This window comes from Bos javanicus, chromosome X, assembly GCF_032452875.1.
Source record: "Bos javanicus breed banteng chromosome X, ARS-OSU_banteng_1.0, whole genome shotgun sequence".
Classification (NCBI taxonomy): domain Eukaryota; kingdom Metazoa; phylum Chordata; class Mammalia; order Artiodactyla; family Bovidae; genus Bos; species Bos javanicus.
In genome coordinates, this window is record NC_083897.1 from 116,418,367 (window position 1) to 116,441,220 (window position 22,854).

Consider the following 22,854-nt stretch of genomic DNA (forward strand, 5'->3'; position numbering starts at 1 on the left):
AGACCAGACAGAAATGAAGAGGCTTCCCATCCCCATTAACTCTGCCTGGAGCCACCGGGGTTAGGAATAGGGGCAGGGGTCTGTAAAGCCTCCTCGTTTGTGGGTCTAGTGATACTTCTTTCTTCACTCAGGGAACTCACCATGGTCCTTGCCAGTCCTGGGACGTGACCCTCCAACCTGAGATTCTCCCTCTACTGAACTGAGGCCATTCTTCTTAAACTGAGACTTTGACCTCACAGAGAACTACAAGGCTTATAAGAGGGAATGTCCTGTCTGGGCATTCTAGGCCTGAGAGCAAATTTGGGCAGGTCTCTGAATGACCTGTATTTTATGGTGCTTGTCTCTCCAGTCCTCACCTATGGGGGCCCAAATTTTGTCTATCTCTTGGATTAAAGAATTCCTGGGGAGCGCCACATTCCGGCAAACTCTTGAGCAGTGTCCCTAATGCAAACCTTACAGTTTCATGTCCCAGACTTGACCTGAGATGGGGAAAGTAATACAGAAGGCAGGGGGCAGAATGGGGTGTGTTCCCAGAGAAAAATGCTGGTCCATTCTTTTCAAAAGCCAGAGTCAGTCTCTTTTCATGACTTGTTTTAATTGATTGACAGGCATACTTTTCAAACATTGTACTGCATGTAGTCATGCATCACAAATACTGTGTTTTGTTACAAACTGAAAGTTTATGGTAACCATGCATTGAACGTGTCTATTGCATCATTTTCCCAACATCATGTATTCACTTGGGGTCCCTGTTTCACATATTGTTAGTTCTTTAAACATTTTAAACTCTTTCCTTATTTTATGTCTTATGGTGCTCTGATCAGTTGTCTTTGTTACTATTGTAACTGTCTTACATTTGTAAATAAAGCTATGTGCATATTTTAGACATCTTCTAGTAAGTGTACAATAGGATTAACAACTTTTATAAGCACTAGGAATCCCCTAAATTCCTAATGATTTACTCTATGGCAATTTTCACTTTATTGCAGTGATCTAGAACCCAAGTCACCATATCTGAGATATGAATACAATTCTAAAGGAAAAAAGCCATCCAAGATGGTTTTGTACTATTCTGATTGAGGTTATCGGACACTGCACAGAGAGACGATCTTACTGTCCCTATCATCTGTTTCTCTTGTTTATTCCTGTCATTTATTGATGTAGCTTTCAAGGCTTTGTGCCTGAAGAAGTGTATTGGAATATATCCAGAGTCCTTACTTTTATCCCAAGATACATTTGAGTGTTAAGGAACACAAGCTCTGCTTTAGGCCAAGAGGAGTATAACAGCGTCAGATCTAGAGGAATTCAGAGAGGAATCTAATTCCAGGCCTATTAGTCACTAGTGTTCTCCAGCAAGGGCTCACTGCCTGATGCACATAGACGCCAATACTATGGAACGGGCTTTGAGAGAAAAACTTTAATCCAAGGTGGAGTAGCAAGAAGACAGGAAGTAGGGCTCTCAAATCTGTCTCCTCAATCCAGAGTTTGAGGTAAAATGAAAGGGTTTAGGGGAACTGCAACCTAGGAAACTAATTGGCTAGTCTTGAATTAGTTCATGTAAGCTATTCATGCTGCTAGAAGCCAGATTTTCCATATTGAAGGACTTCATACAGTTCTCCCCTGGCAACATTCCTACTCTGAGAGTTCCACAGACTGGACCCTCTTGGTTTTGCAGTCATCCTGGAAACATAGGCTCCTTTTTGGCACATGCATAGTGCTGCCTCTAAAAATAACCGACAAACAACTAATCTCAAAAATATACAAGCAACTCCTACAGCTCAACTCCAGAAAAATAAACGACCCAATCAAAAAATGGGCCAAAGAACTAAATAGACATTTCTCCAAAAAAGACATACAGATGGCTAACAAACACATGAAAAGATGCTCAACATCACTCATTATCAGAGAAATGCAAATCAAAACCACTATGAGGTACCATTTCACACCAGTCAGAATGGCTGCGATCCAAAAGTCTACAAATAATAAATGCTGGAGAGGGTGTGGAGAAAAGGGAACCCTCTTACACTGTTGGTGGGAATGCAAACTAGTACAGCCACTATGGAGAACAGTGTGGAGATTCCTTAAAAAACTGGAAATAGAACTGCCTTATGATCCAGCAATCCCACTGCTGGGCATACACACTGAGGAAACCAGAAGGGAAAGAGACACGTGTACCCCAATGTTCATCGCAGCACTGTTTATAATAGCCAAGACGTGGAAGCAACCTAGATGTCCATCAGCAGATGAATGGATAAGAAAGCTGTGGTACATATACACAATGGAGTATTACTCAGCCATTAAAAATAATACATTTGAATCAGTTCTAATGAGGTGGATGAAACTGGAGCCTATTATACAGAGTGAAGTAAGCCAGAAGGAAAAACATAAATACAGTATACTAACGCATATATATGGAATTTAGAAAGATGGTAACAATAACCCGGTGTACGAGACAGCAAAAGAGACACTGATGTATAGAACAGTCTTATGGACTCTGTGGGAGAGGGAGAGGGTGGGAAGATGTGGGAGAATGGCAATGAAACATGTAAAATATCATGTAGGAAACGAGTTGCCAGTCCAGGTTCGATGCATGATGCTGGATGCTTGGGGCTGGTGTACTGGGATGGCCCAGAGGGATGGTATGGGGAGGGAGGAGGGAGGAGGGTTCGGGATGGGGAACACATGTATACCTGTGGCGGATTCATTTTGATATTTGGCAAAACTAATACAATTATGTAAAGTTTAAAAATAAAATAAAATTGGAAGAATAAAAAAAAAAAAAGATAAAATGGAGAAGGGTAAAAAAATAAAAAAAATAAAAATAACTCAAGGTTTGATTAATCAACAACCTGTTTTAAGGAGGCAAAACCACTTTAAACTGGTCAATGCTTTATTCTTCAATCCCCCCATTTCTCTCTGTACATTCTTCAAGCTTGTGGGAAATCATCCTCAATTTGGTTAATGAGTCTCAAATTCTTTAGAAAATGATAATCCCAGGTCCCAGATTTTTGTACCAACAGGACTGGAGTGTTATATAAGGATTGACAAGGTTGGATTAATTGGTATTTAAGAAAGGTAGTTATCAGAGACTTTGTTTCCTTCACATGGCTCTTTACAGGCTATTGCTTTAAAGTGGGCGTTTTGGTGCCTGGATGGAATTTATTACTATTTGGTCAGCTGTCTTGGCTCTTCCTGGCCGCTCCTCAGCCCAAACTGAGCTCTGCAGTTGACTGACCAATTTCTTCCACTGTAATGCTCAAAAATTACAGAGGAAGGAACACTCCCAAGCTCATTCTATGAGGCCACCATCACCCTGAGAGCAAAACCAGATAGAGAAGCACACAGGAAAAAAAAAAAAAAACCGAAAAGAAAACGACAGGCGAATATCACTGAAGAACCCAGATGGAAAAATCCTGAACAAAATACTAGCGAACCAAAAAAGACAGTCTCTTCAGTAAGTGGTGCCTTGAAAACTGGACAGTTACATGTACAATAATGAATTTAGAACATGCTCTAACACCATAAAAATAAACTCAAATGGATCAAAGACTGAAATGTAAAGCTAGACACTATAAAACTCTCAGAGGAAAACCTAGGCAGAACACTGTTTGACATAAATTGCAGTAGTATTTTTTTGTTTTAGTAAAATGGCTTTTGATCCACCTCCTGGAGTAATGGAAATAAAAAGAAAAACAAACAGGTGACCTTTAATTAAAGTCAAAAGCTTCCACACAGCAAAAGAAACCAAAAACAAAAAGACAACTCACAGAATGAGAGGAAATATTTGCAAACAAAGCAAACAACAGCGGAATAATCTCCAAAATATATAAATAGCTCATGCACCTCTGTGTCAAATAAACAATCCCATAAAAAAATAGGCAGAGTGTATAAACAAACATTCCTTCAAAGAAGACATACAGATGACCAAAGAGCATATGAAAAGATGCTCAACATCACTAAGTATCAGAGAAATGCAAATGATTAGTACAATGAGGTATGACCTCACACCAGCCAGAATGGTCATCATCCCCAAATTTGCAAACAACAAATGATGGAGTGTGGAAAAAAGGGAACACTCTTGAACTCTCAGTGGGAATGCAAATTGACACAGTCACTATGGAGAACGTTATGGAAGTTCCATTAAAAACTAAAAATAGAGTTACCATATGATCCAGCAATCCCACTCCTGGCACATATCCAGAGAAACCTATGATTCATAAATACACATGTACCCAATCTTCATTATAACACTATTTACCTTAGCCAAGACATGGAAGTAACTTAAATGTCCATCTACAGAGAAATGAATAATGCAGATGTGGTACAATGGAATATTACTCAGCCATAAAAAAGAGATAATGCCATGTGCAGCAACATGGATGGACCTAGGGAATGTCATACTAAGTAAGACACAGAAACACAAACATCATATGACAACACTCATATGTAGAATCCAATTTTTAAAAATGACACAAATGAACTTATTTACAACATAGAAAGAGACTTTGGGATACCTAAAACAAGCTTATGGTTACCATTGGAGAAATGTTGAGGGAGGGATACATTAGGAGCTTGAGATAAACATATACAACTGTCGTGTTGGACTCTTTGTGACTCCATGGACTGTAGTCCAAGAGGCTCCTCTGTCCATGGAATTTCCAGGCCAGAATACTGGAGTGAGTTTCCATTTCCTACTCTAGGGGATCTTCCCGATCAGGGGACCGAATGTGCTTCTCTTGTGTCTCCTCCATTGGCAGGTGGATTCTTTACCATTGCACCACCCGGGAAGTCCACATACACAACTGTATATACTAGAGATAACCAAAAAAGGACCTACTGTATAGCAGAGAGAGCTCTACTCAATATTCTGTAATAAACTGTATGAGAAAAGAATCTGAAAATGAAGGAATACACGTGTATGCATAACTGAGTCACTTTGTTATACACCTAAAACTAACACAACACTGTAAATCACTTATACTCCAGGAAAATAAGACAAAAAAATAATACCACCATAATATTCAGCAATCCCACTCCTGGGAATATATCCAGAGAAAATCATAATTCAAAAAAGGTACAGCACCCAATGTTCATTGCAGCATTATTTACAATACCTATGACATGGAAGCAACCTAAATGTCCATCAACAGAGGAGTAGATAAAGACGTGGTCTGTAAATACAAAGGAGTATTACTCAGCCATAACAAAGAATGAAAGAATGCCATCTGCAGCAACATGGGTGTACCCAGGGATTGTAATGCTAAGCGAATTAAGTCAGACAAAGACAAGTATATCCCTCCTATGTGCAATCTAATTTTAAAAAGTGATAAAATGAACTTATTTACAAAACAGAAAGATGATGAAAACAAACTTATGGTTACTAAAGGGGAAACGTAGTGAGGGAGAGAGAAATCAGCAGCTTGGGATGAACATACACACACCATTATATATGAAATAGATAACCAACAAGGACCTCCTACGTAGCACAGGAAACTCTAATCAATATTCTGTGATAACCTATATGAAAAGAGAAACTGAAAATTAATGAATGTACATAAATGTATAACTGAATCACTTTGCCATATACCTGAAATTAACACAATATTGTAAATCAACTGTACTCCAATAACATTTAAAAAATAGACTACCTGGGCATATATCTGAAGAAAACCATAATTCGAGTAGGTACAAGCACACCCATGGTCACTGCAGCACTGTTTACAATAGCCAAGACATGGAAACTACCTACAGGTCCATGAATAAAAATGTGATACATAAATACAATGGAATCATACTCAGCCATAAAAAAGAATGAAAGAATGTCATTTGCAGCACCGGATGGACTTAAGAGATTTTCATAATGAATGAAGTAAGTCAGACAAAGACAAATACCATATTATACCACTCATAGGTACTAATTTTTAAAAAATGACACAAATGTACTTATTTAAAATACAGAAACAGACTCTCACATTCTGAAAACAGACTTATGATGACTAAAGGGGAAACATGGGGGGATGGATACATTAGAAATTGGGATGAACATACACAAACCAGCAATATATAAAATAGATAGCCGAAAAGGACCTCCTATATAGCATAGGCAACTCTACTCAATATTCTGTAATAACCTATATGGGAAAGAATCTGGAAAAGATTGAATATATATGTAACTGAATCACTTTCTTGTGCACTTTAAACACAAGATTGTAAATCAGTAATTCTCCAGTAAAAGTATTCTTTTAAAAAAGGATATCCATCTGTAACAATATCTACAGGCAATCACCTTCAGTTCAGTTCAGTCACTCAGTCGTGTCCGACTCTTTGCGACCCCATCAACCGCAGCACGCCAGGCCTCCCTGTCCATCACCAACTGCCAGAGTCCACCCAAACCCATGTCCGTTGAGTCGGTGATGCCATCCAATCATCTCATCCTCTGTCCCCTTCTCCTCCTGCCCTCAATCTTTCCCAGCATCAGGGTCTTTTCAAATGAGTCAGCTCTTCGCATCAGGTGGCCAAAAGCATGAGTAAAAAGCTCCATGACCTCCATAAAGCAAGGTTTCCAGTCCAGGAGCAAGGCGTTTATCTCCCGATTCAGAGGACCCTCATTAATAACAGGTTTAATAAAATTTTGTCACAGTCATCCAATAGCCAACTTCCTATTAGCCAATCCCAACACATGTAACAGTCAGACATCGTTAAAAATAGGCAAATAAATCCAAAGACCTGGGACCTTAACGTAGTGTTCGAGGCTCTAACCCAATCGTTGAATACCTCAGCAGCTCTAACCTCTTGCATTTTCCCCTCAGGAGGGTCCCTAAACAACCGCTCATCCTAGCCTCTGGATTTTATCCAGATGGAAGAAACTCCACTAGGCGGGACCCTAACCCACAGTGTTGTTGTCATTGTTCAGTTGCTCAGGTGTGTCTGACTCTTTGCCACCCCATGGACTATAACATTCCAGGCTTCCCTGTCCTTCACTGTCTCCTGAGGTTTGCTCAAACTCGTTTCCATTGAGTCAGTGATGCCATCCAACAGTCCAGTCCTCTCTAACCTACAGTCCTGATGAGATTATTAGACTACAGGCACATTCTAACTACATATAGCACATTTAGCTATAGGAACATTATAATGAGGTTACTCACCCCAAAGATATATGATCCAGGAGCTATTCCTTTTCTTAAAAGGAAAGGAGCCAAAGAAGCCCAAGGAGCCCAGAGTGCCATGGCTAGGAAACAGGAACCTGAGAGCCGACTTTCTAGACAAACTCAGTCGAGGTGGCCACTCAGGGTGGGTGCTGAGAACCACCAGGGGCTAAGTGCATCAAGCAGATGGTCACAAGTCCTAAATTTCAACTAGGCTGCCCAAACTCACTGAACATGGGCTCACTGACAGATGTGCACAGAAGCCAATACTTATGGCAAGAGCTTTTGAGAAAAGAGCTTTACTGCAAGGCGGACCAAAGCAGGAGGCAAGGTATCAAATCTCTCTTCAATCCAGCAGCCTGGGTGAAATGTAAGGGGTCACGGGAATTTCTAACTTGGAAGCTAATTGGCTAGTCTTAAATTAGTCCATATCAGCTACTCAGGTTACAGGAAGCCAGGCTTTCCTTATTGAAGGACTTCTCATTTTGCAATGGCCCTTGGGGCAACATTTGTAGTCTCTGAGTTCCCCAGATTGACGGTCTTGGCTCCGGGGTCATCCTGAGGTCATGCGTTCCTTCTTGGACACTTACAGTTCTTTCTTTGTAAAATGACGCAAGGTGTGATTAATCAACAATCTCTTTGAGGAGGCAAAAGCAGTTTAAGCTGGTCAATTGTTTCACATGCGGTTTCACTAGCCTCCTGAACTCCAGCACATTAACCAAACTCCAAGACAAAGAAAATCACAGTGAATTCAAATGTTGCCTAGCAAGGACAATCTTGTAACAGTCACACCAGAGGATGTAACATAGAATGTGCTTGAGGTAAATCTTTCCCAGTTGCAAACCACTCAAAGTTCTTAGAATTTTTGTCATTGACCAGTATCTTCCTTCCTAGCTACCCTTTCATCTAAATAACCAATATTTCCACGTATTTAAGTACCAGCAAAAAAATCTAGAACTTCCCTAGAATTTGCCCAATTACACACAAGATAGAAATAATCGAGTACCTTCTTAATAGAAAGGTCTCTGGCTCCCTCAACCCAGGGTAAATGTCACCAGTGCAGGAGTCTCTGGACTATCTGAGGCCCTCCATCTGAGAATCTGGCCATGCCCACCACTCCCACTGTCTCTCTAGCCCACAAGACAACCTCACTTAATATGACTTCTCACTGAAGGCTCTGCATTTTCCTAAGGCTCCAAACCTAGACATTGTATTAAAAAACAGAGACATCATTTTGCTGACAAAGGTACCTATATCTATGGTTTTTCCAGTAGTAATGTACAAATGTGAGAACTGGACTATAAAGAAAGCTGTGTCGAAGAATTGATGCTTTCTAACTGTGGTCTTGGAGAAGACTCTTGAGAGTCCCTTGGACAGCAAGGAGATCAAGCCAGTCCATCCTCAAGGAATCAACCCTGAATATTCATTGGAAGGACTTATGCTGAAGTTGAAGCTCCAATACTTTGGCCACCTGATGCAAAGAGCCAACTCATTGGAAAAGACCCTGATGCTAGGAAAGAAAGATTTGGGGTAGGAGGAGAAGGGGGCAGCGGAGGACAAGATGGTTCAATGGCATCACTGACAATGCACTTGAGTTTCAGAAAACTCCGGGAGATAGTGAAGGGCAGGGAGGCCTGGTGAGCTGCAGTCCATGGGGTCACAAAGAGTGGGACATGACTTAATGACTGAACAACAACAAGGCTCCAAACTGCCTCACCGCAGGCCATTTACACTTGCTTTCAACTCCAACTGCCTGCCCTCCTTACCCCTGCTTTTGACTTGTTCTTTCAGCAGTCCCCAACCTTTTTGGCACCAGGGACTGGTTTTGTAGAAGACAATTTTTCCACAGACTGGAAATGGGGGATGGTTTGGGGATAATTCAAGCACATTACATTTATTGTGAATTTTATTTCTAATCTAAATGCTGCTGCTGATCTCACAGGAGGTGCTGGTTGGAGGCCTGAAGTTTGCAGAACCCTGCTTTTGGTCATAGAGAGTATCTCACCATCTTTTCATATAATAGTACCTCCTAGACTCTAAAATTCAATGGACAGGATCTTGTTTTGGAGGTTGCTGTTGTTCCAGTTTTTTAAAAAGCATCCACAGTACTAGTAAGCCTACCAAAAAGGTCATTCTCAGAACTTCCCTGTTGGTCCAGTGTTTAAGACTCCCTGCTCCCAATGCAGGGGGCATGGGTGGGTTCGATCCCTGGTTGGGGATGGTCTAGCATGCTTCACAGCCAAAAGAAAAAAAAAAAAAAAGAGCTCCTTCTCAAATAATAGTTGGGAAATCAACAAGAGAATAAGCATGTGGCCTAATCCATTAGAATTTATCTTACATTCCTAAATAATATAAGCAAATACAAGCATATAACTTTAATTTTTAGAAGAAAAAGCACAAGAAGGAGTTAGGCAAACCAAAAATTAACAATCTTTTCCGTATTTATACTCTTTATTTCAGCCTTTATTGATTAAATATAAAGTGCCTACTGTACACTTTGCATTATGCTCAGACTTCTGCTGCTGCTGCTGCTAAGTCACTTCAGTCATGTCCGACTCTGTGCGACCCCATAAACGGCAGCCTACCAGGCTCCGCCGTCCCTGGGATTCTCCAGGCAAGAACACTGGAGTGGGTTGCTATTTCCTTCTCCAATGCATGAAAGTGAAAAGTGAAAGTGAAGTCGCTCAGTCATGTTCGACTCTTCGAGACCCCATGGACTGCAGCCTACCAGGCTCCTCCGCCTATGGGATTTTCCAGGCAAAAGTACTGGAGTGGGGTGCCATTGCCTTCTCCGATGCTCAGACTATAACCCCAAATAAGACCAAATATCTGCTCTTTTTTTAAAAAAACACTTTATTGAGATATGATTATCATATACAAAAGCTGTACTCATTTAATGAATACAACTCGATGTTTGGAAATAAATATACACTTCTGAACCACCGGTACAATCCATGCCATAAACATGTCCATTACCTCCAAAAGTTTCCTCCTATACTCTTTATTGATTTACTCATTTATTTTTGTGGAGGTGAGGAGGAGCAAGGACAATTAACAATCCTTTTAGCAAAACTTTAAGTATCCAATATGGAATTGTTAACTATAGGCTCTATGCTACACATTACATTTCTAGAAATTATTCATCTTGTATAACTGAAAATCTGTGTACTTGGACAATCACTTCCACATTACGCCTCCTCCCAGGCCCTGGCAATCACCATCCTATCCTGCTTCTATCAGTTTGCCTGTTTTAGATTCCTCATTTAAGTGGTATCATGTATTTGTTATTCTGTGTCTGGCTTATTTCACTTAGCACAATGTCTTCTAGGTCATCTCTGTTATTGCAAATGAAAAAGCTTCCTTCTTTTTAAGGTTGAATAGTACTCCATTATGGGCTTCCCAGTTAGCTCAGTGGTAAATAATCCACCTGCCAATGCAGGACACACAGGAGACTCAGGTTCGATCCCTGGATTGGGAAGATCCCCTGGAGAAGGAAATAGCAACCCGCTCTAGTATTCTTGCCTGGAAAATCCCTTGGTCAGAGGAACTTGGCAGGCCACCTTCCATGGGGTCGAAAAAGAGTCAGACACAACTGAGTGACTGAGGACACACACACACAACACTCCATTTTATATATATATATATATATATATATATATATATAGCATATATTTATCCATTCATTCATCAAAGGACATTTAGGCTGTTACCCTGTATTGATTATTGTGAATAATGTTGCAACAAATATGGGAATGCTGATATCTCTTGGAGAGTCTAATTTTAACTCCTTTGGATAGATACCCAGAAGTGGATTTGCTGAATCATATCATATTTCGATTTTTAATTTTTTGAGAAACCTCAATACTGTTTTCCACAGTGGTTTCACCCATTGACATTCTCATTAACAGCATAAAAGAGTTCTGTTTTCTAAATGCTTGCACTTACTCAGCTTACTCTCTACTGGAGAGAGAGCAAAACAATCAACTTGTCAAATTATTGTTGTGGCAAAAACATTTAACATCAAATCTACTCTCAAAATTTTAGGCACACAATACAGTATTGTTAAATACAGGCACAATGGTGCACAGCAGATTTCTGGAATTTATTCAATGAATAACTGAAACATTATATCAAGTGAAAAGCAACTGCCCATTTCTCCCTCCCATGGCCCCTCTGTGTTTCAATGTGTTTAAAAACTTTAGATACCTCATATAAGTGAAACCATGCAGCATTTGTCCTTCTGAGACTGGTTTATTTCATTTAGAATAATGTCCCTGTGGTTTCTCCATGTTGTCCCATATAACAACATTTCTTTACTTTTTAAGGTGAAATTATATCCCATCGTCTGCATCTACCACATGTTCTTTATCCATTTATCTGTTGGTAGATTTTGGGTTGTTACCAAATCTTGGCTATTGTAAATAATGGTGCAATGAACACAGGAGTGAAGATGTCTCTTTGAGATACTGACTTCACTTCCTTAGGATGTACAATTGACCCTTGAACCATGTGGAGTTTAGAAGTACCAGCTCCCACGCAGTCAAAATCCCTGTATAATTTTGACACTGCCCAAACTTAACTAATAATAACCTACTATTGACTGGAAGCCTTAATGATAAACAGTCAATGCATATTTTGTATGCTATAAGTATTTTCTACTGTATTCTTATGATAAAGTAAGCTAGAGAAAAAATGTTATTAAGAAAATTATGAGAAAATATATTCACAGTACTGTATTTATCAACATTGTAAATTTACAGCATCCATTTATAAGAAAAATTGGCTGTAAGTACTGACATCTATATTGTCTTATATGACACAAAAGACTATACATATGAGACACTAAATATCAAACATGAAAAAATAATATGAAAAGCAATTCATATTTATTTACAGGTATAATGATTCCAGCTTTGATAATGAAGCGGCAATATGACTGCTTTATAGTAGCCTAGTGTAATTGATAGGATTGCTTCATGGTAGCGGAACATATACAGTAATGAATGAATAGCTAAAAATTTTTATGGCATACACTATTTTGGTAATACTTATAATACAGTACTGAAAACATTGTTACTTTAAGAGAAAACACTTACCTGTGATGACAGGCTGATAGGCAGTTTATCCATTGACAAGAGAGAGGTGGGACAGTGTGCAATAATACAATTCTTTGAAACTAAAGTTATAAAACAATAATAAAGTGAAACATTATTAATTTTATATTAAATATCACTCACCTTCTGCCTATGCAATGGTAGGCTATCCATTTCAATACAAGTCTTGCACGCAATGTTCTACATGATGAATACTTAGCTGGTGGTGATGATGAAGATGATGACACAGAAACATCTCATACAGTCCTTGCCTACAGTTATGAGCTCTTAGAACAAATACACTCACACACATACTCAACAGATAAGATTATTACCGGTATGGCACAATGATTATTTACTACTCATTGACTGGAAGTGGATCATCATGAAGGTCTTCATTCCTGACACCTTCTTGCTGAGTAGGCTGAAGAGGAGGAGGAAGAGGAGGGGTTGACCTTGATGAGTGGCAGAGATGGAAGAACGGAGGAGGTGGAAGGGGAGGCAGGGGAAGCAGGCACACTCAGTGTATCTTTATGGAAATACATTGTAATTTCTGTCTGAAGATTTTGCTTTTGCATTTCTCTAAAAACGTTTCTGTGTGTTATCAGTCCTCCTTCCACCATTTGCTTTCTTTTCAGTGCCTTTATCATAGAAGGGTCCATGCCATACAAGAGTCAAAGCAGTCTTGAGTACTCAGAATGCTTCTGCCAGATTGTCTAATGTCAATTTGTTTTCTGGCACTGCTTCTTCTACATCTTGTTCCTCATCATCCAGCTCTGGTTCGGAACCATTCATCTCTATCAAGTCGTATTTTGTTAATTCCACTGCTGTAGTGTCTGTTAGCTCTTGGGTTTTTCCAAGATCTGTATTTTGGGATTCTGCACCCCTTCCCACCCTTTCATGTCTTATGCACAGTCTCTTTCTTGATTTCCTTGACTGACTCTGTCACAAATCCTATGAAGGCATGCAAAACACCTGGACAGTTTTCTTTAGCAGGAATTTATTGTTTGGGCTTTCATGGGCTTTTTTTTGTGTGTGTGCGCGTGTGACAACAATTGCATCTTCAGTTGTGTAATCCTTCCAGACTTCATGATGTTCTATCAGGGTTCTCTTCCATAGTATTGACAATTATTTTCATAGAGTACCGGGTGTAATGACCCTTAAAGGTCCCTTTGACCCTCTGATCTATAGGCTGACTTAGAGATGTTGTGTTTAGGGGAAAGGAGACACTTTGATGCCTTCAGTGTTGAACTCATGGGGTTCTGGGTGGCCAAAGCATTGTCCAGTATCAAAAGAATTTTAAAAGGCAGTCAATAACCCCCAAGGTACTTCCTGAATTCAGGGATGAAGCACTGATGACACCAATCCCCACAAAGGTTCATGCTGTCCGGCCTTCTTGTTGTACAACCAAAAGACTGACAGATGGTGTTTATCATTTCCCTTGAAGGTTCAGGGTTAGCAGCCCTATAGTTTAGGGGAGTCCTGATCATTTGCACAAAAATCTGACAGCATTTGCACAAAATCATAGAATTAGCCTCTTTCTGTCTCAAATCTTGGAGTTCACTTCCCTTCCTTACCAATGCATGTACTTTGTGGCAAAACCCCCAGAATAGGGCACTTTCATCTGCATTAAAACCTGTCCAGACAGATCTGTTTTTTCCTCAGTGATTTTCTTTTTAAATTTCTTGGAGTACAGTTGATTTACAATGTTGTATAAGTTTCAGGTGTACTACAAAGTGATTCAGTTATACCTATATAAATATCCATTCTTTTAAAGAATATTTTGTCATATAAGTTATCACAGAATATTGAGTTTCCTGCTCTATAGAGTAGATACTTCTTGGCCATCTACCTTATATACAGTATGTGTATATGTTCATCTCAAGCTTCTGATTTATTGCTCCCTGCCCCATTTGCTCTTTGGTAACCATAAGTTCATTTTTTATACCTGTTCAGTCTGTTTCTATTTTTTAAATAAGTTCCTTTGTATCATTTTTAAAAATTATATTCCACATATGAGTGATATTTGTCTTTGTCTGACTTCACTTAATATGAAAATCTCAAGGATGTGCATTGTCTCCACTTTTGCTCAACATGATTTTAGAAGCCCTAGCTGTGGCAATCAGAGTAGAGAAGATATAAAAGGAATCCAAGTTGAAAAAGAAGTAAAATGCACTGTTTGAAGATGACATGATACTACCACACCATGACAAATAGATGGGGAAGTGATGGAAACAATGAGAGACTTTATTTTTTTGGCCTCCAAAATCACTGCAGATGGTGATTGCAACTATGAAATTAAAAGATACTTGCTCCTTGGAAGAAAAGCTTTGATCAACCTAGACAGCCACAGGAATGAAAAGGTCAGTTTTCATTCCAAATCCCAAAGAAAGGCAATGCCAAAGAATGCTCAAACGACTGCACAGTTGCACTCATCTCACATGCTAGTAAAGTAATGCTCAAAATTCTCCAAGCCAGGCTTCAACAATACGGGAACCATGAATTTCCAGATGTTCAAGCTGGTTTTAGAAAAGGCAGAGGAATCAGAGATCAAATTGCCAACATCCATTGGATTATCAAAAAAGCAAGAGAGTTCCAGGAAAACATCTATTTCTGCTTTATTGACTATGCCAAAGACTTTGACTGTGTGGATCACAATAAACTGTGGAAAATTCTGAAAGAGCTGCGAATACCAGACCACCTGACCTGCCTCTTGAGAAATCTGTATGCAGGTCAGGAAGCAACAGTTAGAACTGGACATGGAACAACAGACTGGTTCCAAATAGGGAAAGGAGTATGTCATCTTGGAATGGTGGCAACTGTGACTGTAGACCCAAAGTGTGGTACACAACAAGTAATTCAACTTTTTCATATAATATCATGACTTCTGTTTCTTGAGAGCACTTCCAGCACCACTAGCAGCACTTCATATGAGTTCAATGGTGTTATTCAAGATTTGTACTAAACACAGTGAGAAATACCTGAGAACCACTGGTGATCACTTTTTTTGCGATCACAGTTTACTACAGAAACTGCTCATCAGAGATGAATAGTGCTGTTCATGGTCCATAAGTGTGTGTGTGTGTGTCTGTGTGTGCACAACTTTTGATAAATTTAACCTTTTCATATTTGTGTATAGTTTATGGCAGTAAGTGATAAAATAGACTAGTATCTATATAAATGTTATGCATTCATGACACCTTTCCCTTAATTTTTTATATTTCTAGACTATGCGTGTCACCTGTGAGTTTTTTCAGGCTATCTCAAATCTCGGAATAGTTTTCCAATGTATTTATTGAAAAAAAATTCGTCTATAAGTGGACCTGCACAGTTCAATCTTGTGTTGTTCAAGGGTCAACTGCATACTCAGAAGTAGAAATGCTGAGTCGTACGATAGTTACAGTTGTGATTTTCTGAGGAACCTCCACATTGTTTTCCATAGTGGCTGTGCCAATTTATATTCTCAGCAACTGTGTGCAAAGGTTCCCTTTTCTCAACACCCTTGCCAACACTTCTTACCATTTGGCTTTTTGATAATAGCTCTCCCAACAGGTATGAGGTGATCTGTTATTGTGGTCTGGATTACCATCTCACTGATGATTAGTGATGCTGAGCCCCTGTTCACATAGCTGTTGGCCATTTCTATGTCTTCCTTAGAAAATATTTAGGTTATTTGCTCGTTTTTTAGTTATTGTTAATTAATTAGTCTGTAATTGAGTTGTATGAGTTCCTTCTATAATTTAGATATTAACATCAGATATATGGCTTGCAAAGTTTTTCTATTTCACCATTTCAATTTTTGATTGTTTCCATTGCTCTACAGAATCTTTTTAATTTGATGTAGCCCCACTGATTTTTCTTTTTCTTGTCTGTGTTTCTGTTGTCAAATTAAAAACAAAAAAACACAAAACATTGCCATGACCACTGACGAGGAGCTTTCCCCTATGTTTTCTTCTAAGAATTTTATGATTTCTGGCCTCATTTTAAAGTCTTGAATCCATTTTTTTGAGTATGATGCAAGATAAGACTCTAGCTTTACTCTTTGCAGGCAGATTTTCCATTTTTTCAACACTATTTGTTGATTGAGAATACTTTTTTTTTCCTTTGTATTCTTAGTGCCTTTGTTAAGGATTACTCGCCTATATATGCATGGGTTTATACATGGCTCTATTCTGTTCCATTGATCTGTGTGTCTATGTTTATGCTGGCATCACACTGTCTTGTACTATAGTTCAAAATCAAGAAGCACCATATTTACAACTTTGTTCCTCTTTGTCAAGATTACTTTATCTATTCAAGGTCTTTTGAGGTGTCATATGAATTTTAGCCTATTACTCTGGAAAATTCCACTGGAATTATGACACACATTCATTACATCTGTAGATCACTTTGGGTAGTATGAATATTTTAACAATGTGAATTCTTCCAATCCGTATACTTGGGACATCATTTTATTTGTGTCTTTTCCACTTTCTTCAATCAATGTCTCCTTGTTTTCAGTGTATAGATCTTTTACTTCCTTGGTTAAATTTATTTCTAAGTATTTTATTCTTTTAGACATTTTTGAAATAGAACTGTTTTCTTATTTTTTTTTCAGATAGTTTGTTTTTAATGTTTACAAACACAACTGATTGTTGTGTGTTATTTTGTGTCCTGCAGCTTTCTTGAATTCATTTCTTAGTTCTAACATTTTCCTGGACACTCAGAACACTCACCCCACTCTCACTTTCCCCCACCAAGTAAGGTCACAATCTCTCTTTGTACTGAACTGTGCCAGCCTGAGACAAGGGTTAATGCCAATAAAGTCAAATTGCTGTTCTTACCCATTTCAAGTATAGCTGATCTAAGCTATATGCTTACCTGTGGTACTGCAATTTGTTAATTGCATTCTGGACCTTCTATAGAGGTATTTTGTTACTTATACAATGTTAAAATCTGGGCTGCTGAGGGGATACAGGGGCTGGGAATTCCCATTCCACTGTATTACAGATGCCACTCAGTCAGGACCGTTTTCTTTATTTCCCGATACCAACAATTTTTCTGTGTTCATTCACATTGGCAAGCAAATGCCAGTTCTCTTGACATGTTATCTTGTTCTGAACCACAAAGGGAGATTCAAGGATTTGATTCATTATACAAAATACCAAAACCTTTATACTTACACTGAAATACAGCAACAAATGGGATATATTTTGTTCATAAACACAGATATGGAAGTCAAATAAACTTTCAATTACAAGGAAGAGTATTTTAAGAATACCAAAAAAGAAAAAGAAAGCCCTAAACAGAAAAAGATACATCTCCCAGTTACTGAGGTCAAGCAAGAACAAAAGAAGACATGAAATATGTTCATTTCAGCTCCATCTTGGCACTCAAATACTTGGAATACTTCTCTTTTCAATCACAAGATGAAGGATCTGCCCTGGATGTCACTATGTGGGAGGAGCTGGAAGACTTGGTTCTGGAACGTGCCCTGCCCATGGCAGTAGTGCTCTGTCTTTCTCAGCTCTCAAGGCCTCTCTCTTCCTCATCCTATGATGGAATTCAGGACCTCCCAGGGCTGATATCAGTAAATGGACGCTACAGAACCCCAGTGGTTCTGGGTGGCTATTTCTTTCACTTCTTTTGAAGGGGTTTTACATATATATCTGACAATTCCTTCTCTGACCTGAGATTGCCCTCCTTAGACCAAAGGTCTCAAGCCCCTGACAACTGTACTGTGAGCGAGATGTTCAGCTTGAGAGCTCTACCTGGAGCCTTCTTATACCTAATATTCTTGGGGTGTTGCTTTCCTCAGTCCAGATGCATGGCTATCTTCCTATAGGCCCTTGCTCCTTTGATAAATGGCTTCTTGGGAAATGTCACATCCCTGAAAAGCCCCAAGCAGTTTCCCTACTGCAAGTGTTGCAGAGAAGGAGTCCCTGTCCTAGGAGTGAGGAGAGATGGGAAATCCATGGCATAAGTAAGGGGGCCCAGGTAGAGACCCGTGAGACAAACAAACATGGTAACCTGTGTCGGGAGCCGTGTTAGGCATTACTGACAAAATGGAGGCATGGCCCCAACCCCCTCTCCTCATCCTGCAGGCACGGTCCCAGGATGAAGGGGTTAGGTTTTGTGATTCTGACTTGTTCTTTGCTTTATTTGGTTGAGTTGGCTAGAAAGAATGTTAAGGTGCTTATTGTTCTTCAGAGAATTATGAGAAAGCACAAACCCTTCTGCAGTTGTGCCAGAAAATAATCTATAAAGTAACCATTGACATTTGGGTTCAAAGATTTTTATAAAGAATGTCCCAGGGTGAGCACATAGGCCGCAGCTTGAGGCCATGGGAAGGATTGTTATCTGAGACCTGTTTGTGAGGGAAATGTTGATGGCAAAGGAAGTTTGCTGAGTTTAGGGTTTAGGAATAATTAAGAATAGCTAGAAGCCTTTTTAGGAGATAGTGAGCTTAGGATACCAGGGGCAAGCAGGATTTAGAAAGATAAGAAATAAACGGAGGACTGTGGTATGCAGCCCAGACATAAGCATGAGTTACAATGTAATCACAAGTAAACACCATTCTGAGAGAATTGCTGAAACAGGAACTCTGTTTAAAGGGCAACAATGAGACAATAAATCTGGGTGAGGGGGAACTGAAAAATGTCAAACCTCTGACCTAATGCTTTTGTCAAAGTATAAAAGAAGACCTGATTCTTGAAATAAACATGTAGTCCTGTACCTGGAGTCAGAGGCTACATCATTCTTCGCCAGCACTGCTCATCCCTTCAGGCTGATTCCCTAGCTGCTGGAGCTGGACTCTGGGAAACCTGTCCTCTCCTTCAGCCAGACTAAACAGGGAACTTGTGTTTGAATACATAACTTTATATTTTATGTCTAATAGATATTTCTTTATACAAAGAAATGGCTCTAAGATGACTTGTTTTTGAATCCTGATCTTTTGAGCTTATGTGTTACTCTAAAGCTTTCAGATCTTTAAAGCTTATCTGAGACCTCATATATATGAACAGATGATCCTATTGTCAGCAAACATCATTGCTTTGTTTCTTCTCTTCATATGTCACATTTATTTTAGTTTTATTATTATTGTTCTAGCTATGTATTACAATATAATAGTTTGACCTGAGAGTCCTTCTTCTTATTGCTTCTGATACAGTTCACAGTAATGAAAATAAAAAGGGAATTAAGGGCACAAGGTCAGCTCAGGCTTGCAGGAGTGAGAGGGTGAGCTTTAGACTAACTCAACTCAAGGGCCTACGACCATCCTTGCCACTTACCAGCCATGGGAAGTTTGTCAGGTCATTAAACTCTGAGAGGGCCTCAGGCTCTTTATCTGTGGAGTTTGAGAAGCCCTGTCTGGAAGGACTGGTGGCATGGTAATTGTAAAGCATCTACCACAGTGCTTGGAAGGCACCATATGCCTCCTTTCTCATGACTGGTGGCTGCACTTTCCATCAAAGATCTGACCTCCCTTAGGCCTGAAATAGGGCCACTCTAGTGGCTCAGTAGTAAAGTATCTGCCTGTGGTACATACAGGAGCTACAGGAGACCTAAATCAGTCCCTGGGTTGGGAAGATTCCCTGGAGGAGGAAATGGCAACCCACTCGTTTTTCCCTGAAGAATCCCATGGACAGAGGAGCCTGGGGGGCTATAGTCCATGAATCAAAAAAGAGTCAGGCACGACTTAGTGATTCAACAACAACAAAATGAAGGCCTGATATAAAGAAGTGAGGGAAAGCCTTGCCTGACAGCCCTCCCCTGAGCTTTCTAGAACTGATATCAAAGGGTATGGCATGACACTCTTTGTCTCTATTCAAGGATGGGTCCACCCCTCAGTCTGCACTCACGCTCCAAAATGTGACTTCTGGTGGGGCCTGAGGAATCCCTTCCTTCTAGACCTGAGGCTTATCTCCTCATAGTAAGACCCATACCTCCCTGTGAGCCTGGAGGAGGAAATAAGGGTGGCCTTATCTAGCTACCCCTGCCCATAGTCTCACAAGGATGAAAGCTCTAGAAGCTGGTTGAGGATAAAAGTTCCTCTCAGGGCCCCAAATTTGACTCTCAGCCAAGCCCAAGATCCCCCCCTCTGTTGACATGGGACCACCACCATCAGACCAAAACTCTAACTTTCCTGCTACTCCTCAGTCATAACTGAAGGGTCCCTTGGGCTGACAACTCTGCCTGGGGCCTTTTAGCCTGATAGTAGGCAGGATTCTATGTGGTCATCCTGGTATGTGGGTTCCCACATTCTTTACCATCCTCACCCTGACTTAGAAATAACCTTGAAATACTTACAACCTGGAAATATTCACTGACTTACCTTAAGGCTTCTCCCCTCAAGCCCCCAATTCCCTGAGACCCGCGAGGAAGAGGTGGAATTTGCTTCAGCGGGCCACCACAGCCTGTGGTCTTCCGAGGCTAACAGTAGTGGAGGGAATATGTTCTGCCCCATTGTTTTAAGGTGGGTGGTCTTTTCAGTCATCAGGGTCCTTACCTTGGCTTCTGGCACAATCTGGAAATCATACTTCTATGAGCTGTGGCTGCTCCCTTTGATCAGGATGAGGTTCTTTACCTCCATGAGATGTTCTGGAAGGAAGTGAGTAGGACTCACCATGTCACCAGGCCTAAGTGACACAGTCTAAGGCCTAACAGGAACAGTGCCCTCTGTAGCCCCCTTCTTTCTGGGAGGGATCCTTCGCTGTCAGTCAGTGCCATCAGTTGATTCCTGTTAGGAACTGGGTACCCTTCCTCAGCTGATAGAGGCTTCCTCCATTAGTCCAAGGACTTAAATGCCCTGAAGCCATTCTCCTTCAGGAAATAAGGGATACACTTACTCTGAAAGCCCTGCCTCTTCCCTCCCAGGGCCCATTACATTTGCAGGACTTTCTAAGAATTTATCTATAATGGGGTAGTTGGCTGACACACTCCTCATACAGGACTGTGCAAATGTCTTGCCTGGGATTTCCACTCTCTGATGAAGAGACAGCCTATAAACCAAGGTCCACATCTCCTTGAAACCCTCCAGTCAGAAGTCAGGGGGCGCTTGAGCTGGCCAGCACTTACCTATGCTTCCCAGGGCTAACTGGAGAGGAGGGACTTAGTGTAGCCCTGTCAGCTGGGGTTGAGGGGCTTCCATATCCACACCCTGGGTCTTCAATTTGACTCTGCACCCTTCCTGGGACTTTATTCTCTGCTGATCTGAGGCTGAGGACTCTGCTGATTCCCAATGTCCCCACCTTCCCGGGACCTGAGTTGAAAATGTTAGCCACAGCAGCCTGGATTTTTCTGGACTTCATGGGATTGCCAATGAGGACAGGTCTTTACAAGTTGCTACTGTTGTGGCTGGGTCTTTCTATCACCCTCATTCAGGTTTATCACCATCATTTCTGAGAGATTGACCCTCTCTCCTATCCAACCTCAGAACTCTGCCCCAAGACCAAGTTTCTGAGAAGCCTGAAAAATAAGTGAGGCATGCTTAGCCTAACAGTTTTGAGATCCTGTGTCTGAGAGCAGACAGGAGTGCTGTCCCAGTGACCCCCACCCCATATTCTGGGGTGTTGCTCTCCTCAATCCTCCTCCATGGGGTCCTCATCTTGCTGTGTCTTGGATTAAAGGCTTCTGGGGAAATTCCACATCTCTGCAAACTCTTGAGCTGTGTTTGCTCTGCAGTGCTACAGAGAATGAATGGGTCCCTGTCCCAGGAGTGATGGGAGATGGACAAGCTATAGCCCAAGGAGTCCCAGGAGAGGTGATAGCCCATCAGGGAAAAAAAAAAAAGTACATCTATCTATCTCATCAGCCAGGTGAAGGTTCTCATGGCATTTCTGTTCTGATAGATTTACTTTCTATAGGCAAGAGACTATAAGCATGATATGGAGAGCCCTTGGTCTTCAGAGGTTATCTAACATGGCCAACGTACATGCTTATACTGGCACAGAATATTGTCTCTTTCATTCATCTGTGAGTAATGAATAAGGTATATGTATTTTTTGTTAAATATATTTGGTATTCTTACCGCTCTGGCTACACATTCCAATCCAGTAGCTTGAGCACAAGGGCATTCTTTTTTTATCACCTAGGACAAATTTTGAAGTGCTGAGAAAAACACTGAAATACAAGATACAGGGTGGGGACTTTCCTGGTGGTCCAGTGGCTAGCACCCCAGGCTCCCGATGCAGGGGGCCCAGGTTCAATCCCTTGTCAGGGAAGTAAATCCCATGTGCCGCAAATAAGATTCAGCACAGCCAAATAAATAAAAAGTAACTAAATAAGGAAAAGGAAATGAAATGTCAAAAGTACTTGTTTAAAAAAAAAAAACAAGGGTATGTCTCAGGGTGGGGAGAGAAGAATAGTATGAGTCCTAAAGTTAGTTTAGGGCAGGAGTCTAGTCCCAGCTCTGTCAATTACCAGCCTTAAGTATTTCGGCACAAAACCAAACTCTAACTCTATAAGCCTCAAGCTCTCCACTGTGAAGTGAGTTTGATAAGCTCTGTCTGGTAGGACTGGTGGAATATATGTATTTATGGAAAGCATCGGACACGGCACCTGTATCTATTGAGACATTAGGGGCAATGGCAGTTATTACTATGATTATCTTGACCTCAGATGTTACATCAGCTGGG